General features: G+C 42.0%; 1 protein-coding gene across 2 annotated transcripts in view; it reads left to right on the top strand.

Annotated features, from left to right (window-relative positions):
• Nucleotides 1-5,000, top strand: part of LOC125039170 — a 55,465-nt gene that overhangs the window by 25,505 nt on the left and 24,960 nt on the right. The window contains exon 1 of one of the 2 annotated variants that reach the window (XM_047632940.1): nt 522-540. The exons of the other annotated variant lie outside the window; for it this stretch is intronic. The gene's annotated coding sequence lies outside the window, so the exon portion shown is untranslated. Of the gene's footprint in view, nt 1-521; nt 541-5,000 lie in introns of those variants that run through there. 2 annotated transcript variants of the gene reach the window in all.

The following is a 5,000-nucleotide window of genomic DNA, read 5'->3' as shown; positions in this document are numbered from 1 at the left end:
TCTCTCTCTCTCTCTCTTTCTCTCTTTCTCTCTCTCTTTCAAGCATACACACGAAACACAACAGTTAGTATTTTGAAAACCTGAATAAAGGTTCTGGAATATTCCCCCTCCCTCCTGCCATACTGCTCTCCCTCCCCTCCCCCTTCCCCCTGCCATATTGCTCGAGGTCCCCTTCCCCTCCCCCTCCTCCCCCTCGCCTTCCCTTCCTTTCATCTCCTGACTTCATTCTGAGCTAACATGTCTGCATGGTTCTTTTTCTCTCTCTCAACCCTAATCTCTCCCTTCTCATCCTCTCCCTCTCTCCTCTTCTTCCCCAGTCACACTGATTGCGTAAATATCAAGCAAGCACAAAGGCATACGTGGTCACACACACGTCTCCTTCCTGTGCCCCCCCCCCCCCCCGGCACATGTAGCAGCTTGTTACATGTGCCTCGCTAGATTTAAAAAAATCACTCGCTGCCACCACCCACTTAATTGACGCATGTGAACGTTTGTCTGTAAGGAACAGACAGAAGAGTTGAAGGAACGGAGAGATAGTGGGTAGGTGTATGTATGCGTGTATGAATGTATTTGTGTTGTGCGAGAATGTAAAAGACTGGATATGCGTGTATTTAGCCAGAGAGGCGTGTGCGATGTATTCCCTAAACGCAGATGGTAAACAGTTTAGTGTTACTCTTCACTGATTGGGCTCATTAACCCTTTAACAGGTCCGTTAGAAACTTATGCTTTTCGTTACAGTTACTAGAGGGTATGGTAAACGTGTGAATTAATTAAACGTTTAAAATATTTATTAAGATACAAACGATAAAACAATACAACATGTACCTCCCAACATTTCATTCAATTTACCTACTCAAACTTATCTACACGTACAACTAAACACAAAACTAACAATACTACATATCATCCTTGATTTTAGGAGCACCGACACGCGAAGGGAGCACATGTCCACTCAGCGCCCTCTGTTCTTCCGCATGTGTGTGGCTGAGGAGAATAATTTCATCCAATGCATCATCGATGACTAATACTGACAGATGCAGTTCAGAGATCATCATTGTATCTTGTCAGAGCAGACTGAGAGCCATGATTTTGCCGATGGTGTGACCTTTTTTCGGTCGTTTTCGATGACATGTATGCAGTGTTGTTTTACGTGATCCAGGTCTTATTGGCGTTCTTCACAATTGCAAGTACTGTCCGTTTTTAGGCCCCACCTCACCATATTTTTTCCAGTGTTACATACCCCAGTGCGTGCCCTGTTTAGTGCACACCATTCTTTCTTGCTTCATTTCCTTTTGCTAGTTTCTTTCTTTAGAGTCTTGGATTGTGTTAGTTGGTTCTGATTGAGCTTTCAAGGTATTTCTCCTGTAAGCTTTTACTGTGGTCCCTTCCGGAAGTGGCAGGATTGTTGCCTGGGTGCCTCGGAACTTCAGTGTGATGGTACAAGGGGTGCCCTGGGTACTTTCAGCTCTTGCTAGTCTTCTCATCGTATTGCTAGGGGTGCTATGTCAACTAGCCTGTGACGGTTATTGGTAGGTGTGGGTCTGAGGGTGTCCGTGATAGATTCTTCAGCCCTCATCCAGTCCAGCACCTACCTTGCTGGAGTGGAAAGATGACACCACAGAGGTGCACAGTACTCTTCTGTGGAGTAACATAAGGATTGGGCAGTTGATCTTAAGTTGCTCCCCACTTAGAGTTGGCGAGCACTTTGAGAATATTGTTTCTGCTGTTTATCTTTTTTATTCTTTTTTTTTTATTTTCCCAAATTTTTTTTTCTTCCAAAGTTACTCCAGATATCGTTGTTTGGGGTTTGGGGGGTTTCTCCCACCCAAAAGTTTCGTATTTGGGAAGGCCTTTTCGTTCTCAAGTGGAAAAAGAAACTTTGTTTTAGGTGTTGTTTTTGGGGTACCAGTGCTTATGATATATTTCGACTGAGGCAAGGGCTTCTGTAAGGATGTGTCATTTGTAATTTGTTTGGAACAAAACTGGCCCTTTGGGGGAGCTTTCTATTTTTTTAGACTATGGTCGTTTTTTCCCTTTTTGTCATTTTTTTAGAGCCCCCTTTGGGTGTATTTAATCGTAGGTTTCTGTAAGGTCTACGAAAACGATTCCTATTTGTTTTGTTTCACAGCCATCCATGAATTGGGATAAGTTAAGTACCTGGTCACAACAGGAGCGATCAGGCATGAAACCTACTTGGTCTGGTGTATGTTGGTAGTCTATATTTGCTGATATTCGGTTGAGGATGGTCTCATATAATCTGTATCATATAATTTGTATCAAGCAACTACTATAAAGCTTAAATTTCCCATGTACCCTTTGGGTCCTACGTGTTTTAGGAACACATTTGGAATCCCATCAATCCCTGCTGACTTGTTAGATTTCAGTTGTTTTATCTCCCTCTTTAATTCGTGATTCCATTCCATTTTGGGTGCCTTCAGCACACTGGAGAAGCTGGTGGAGCTGCTTTTTCATTTGGTTGTTCTTCCTCTCGGTTGCAGGGTTTACCCTTTTTTAAATCAGTTGATGTGCTGTCTGCTGAGACTCGCTGTGGGGGCTGGTTTGAAGAGTTCAGTTTTGGATATGGTTTTCCAAGTACCTTACTGTTGTGGGTCATGTCAATGTTCTCAACGCATTCTCGCCATCTTGCCCTTTTTTTCTTCATTAAGTTGACTGAGGAGAGAGTTACTAAAGGTCTATCATTTCTTGGTTGAAGGGGTCTTCATTGTACAATCTAGTGGATTCTTCTTATGATAGCGGTACGTCTTTCGAAACATTATCAGCGGTGTCACCTAGTGTTGCATCATCCAGGTACTATATATTAAGTTCAAAAATTGGTAACCTTAAGGCCTTGTCGACCCCAAGAGAAAAAAGAGCTGGGCCTATGGGGTCTCTTGTTGCAGTCACATCACAGACTGTAGTAAGGTCTCCAAAGAGATGAAAGGCCTTTGAATAGGCTTGCCATAGAAGTCGAGAAAAGCATGAGATTTGCCCTTTTGCTGCCTTCAGGAAAACGTCTCTGCGTATGCAATTAAAAGCAATTTTCATGTCACTTTTAATAAGTGCACTTTTTATTTTGAGTTTACATATGATGGGGATCATCTGCGCGGGTTTTAATCACACATACCTGTTGTTTTCCCAAGTCATGTTTGGATTTTTCCCCGAAATGTACCTCAAGTCTCTTTCGACAGTTCATCCGAACCCTTTTCCCAAACCAATTCCCTTTTAAATTCATGCCCCTGCGGATCCCAGGAGAGAGGAATTTTCGGCTGTGGTGATTTCCTCTTGCGTGGCTGCAGGCTAGATTATTTTGGGATGGCTTTTCGCTTTTTGCATAGTGACATCCTCGCCACCCGGGCCAAAACTCTCCAAAAGGAATCCTACCAACACCATTTTTTTATCGTGTCGGCAATTTACACAGCCCTCTGTATTTTTGTGGATGAGAGAATGGCCAGTGTTAGCTTCATGCTGTAAATGGATGAGAAATATGTTAGCATGCATGTCGTGTGTTCCTTTTTGTTTTTGTGTGACAAGCGTATGATGTATATGTCCACTTCTGTTGTTTGTTTGTGGGCACTGTAAGCAAAACCGAAGAGACTGGCCCATGCATATTCCGTTTTATTTTGAGTAACATTAAGAACTGACGGAGCTTCTGCTGCTTTTATGCCTGCGCCATTTGGAGTGCGAGTTATAGCACTGACACAGTTTTCTAATGTGAAAAAAAGTGTGGAAGATCCATTGAAAAGTGTGCTCAGAGAGTAAAGAACTCTTTTAAAATCTCTGGTCCGTTCAAACTCCTAATTTACGAGCGTCAATTTGGCCTCGAGCAGTGAGGGGTGTGGGAGGTGCTTCTTCTGGCAAACAGGAAAAGGGTGAAGGATATTACAGATAATCAGTGTTGGTGGCTTAACCTAAGTACTTTTATTGTTTGAAATGAAATCCCATATCTGTAAGGGTTTACTCTGTATAAAGGCGAAAATTCATAATTGTATACATAGCGTTTTCTTATGTATAACGCCTGTTTTACCCTTTTGCACCATGGAATTGTTAAATGTTACCTTTGCAGTTTTCAGTTTTACTTTTCTTCTCCTTTCTTTTTTTAAAAACAGTCATTTAGTGGAGAGGCTGAACTGGCATGGCAGCGACTAGTTTCGCCTGCATCGTTGCATGGTATCAAGACCGAGGCTATGAGAACGGAAACATCGAGGTGACCGGCTTTTTTCTGAGAAAAGGCGATAGGACGAACGTAGGAACTCCATTTATTCAATGGAATTACATTTATCTTTGCAAGTCACCATTGCATTAGCATTTTTTTCCTGCTTTTCACAGAAAAGGTCGATGGAGAATGAGGGAAAGCGAAAGTTGCATGAAATTACTGATAATCAAACAAAAACAAGATAAGATATATTTAAAACAAGTTTAAGATACAATCAAAACTTAGGGACTTTCGTAAGATAAGCCCACGAGTTTTTATCACCACACAGGGATTATTATTTGTGACCTCTGAGTACATCATATATGTCATATATATTTTTTTTGTTATCAATAGAGCCACAATAAACACAAAATCAATGTGTTTTTTGATATTATTACCCTAAAGGGGGAATCCCCCATTATGCCGCCCCCTAGCGTTTAAAGTAACCTTTCTGTCTAGGGAGACGTGGGGATTCGGCAAAGAAAGTGATCTAAAGCAAAACTTTTTTTATTAAAAAAAAAAATGGGTCCCTCCCCCTTTTAAAAGGAACCCTTTCGAGAAATTGGATATTCCAGAACGCCATTTTCCCTCTCCCTCTCCCTGAGAAGCATCGCGGATGAAATCTTTCCCTTTAAGAAAGATAGCTCGATGTCGTCAAACGAACAGGTCATAGGTCTATATCCCCATCCTATCTCGCCCCTTTTATCACGGGTTTGCAACACTTCCCTTTTTGTTAAACCGTATTCAAAAAACCCGGGTGGAAAACCCCCCTCGATTCGGGGCCCTTTCGAAGGTACAAAAATTTCCC

Source organism: Penaeus chinensis, chromosome 26 (assembly GCF_019202785.1).
Source record: "Penaeus chinensis breed Huanghai No. 1 chromosome 26, ASM1920278v2, whole genome shotgun sequence".
NCBI classification, from domain to species: domain Eukaryota; kingdom Metazoa; phylum Arthropoda; class Malacostraca; order Decapoda; family Penaeidae; genus Penaeus; species Penaeus chinensis.
This window is presented reverse-complemented; position numbering and strand designations above follow the sequence as displayed.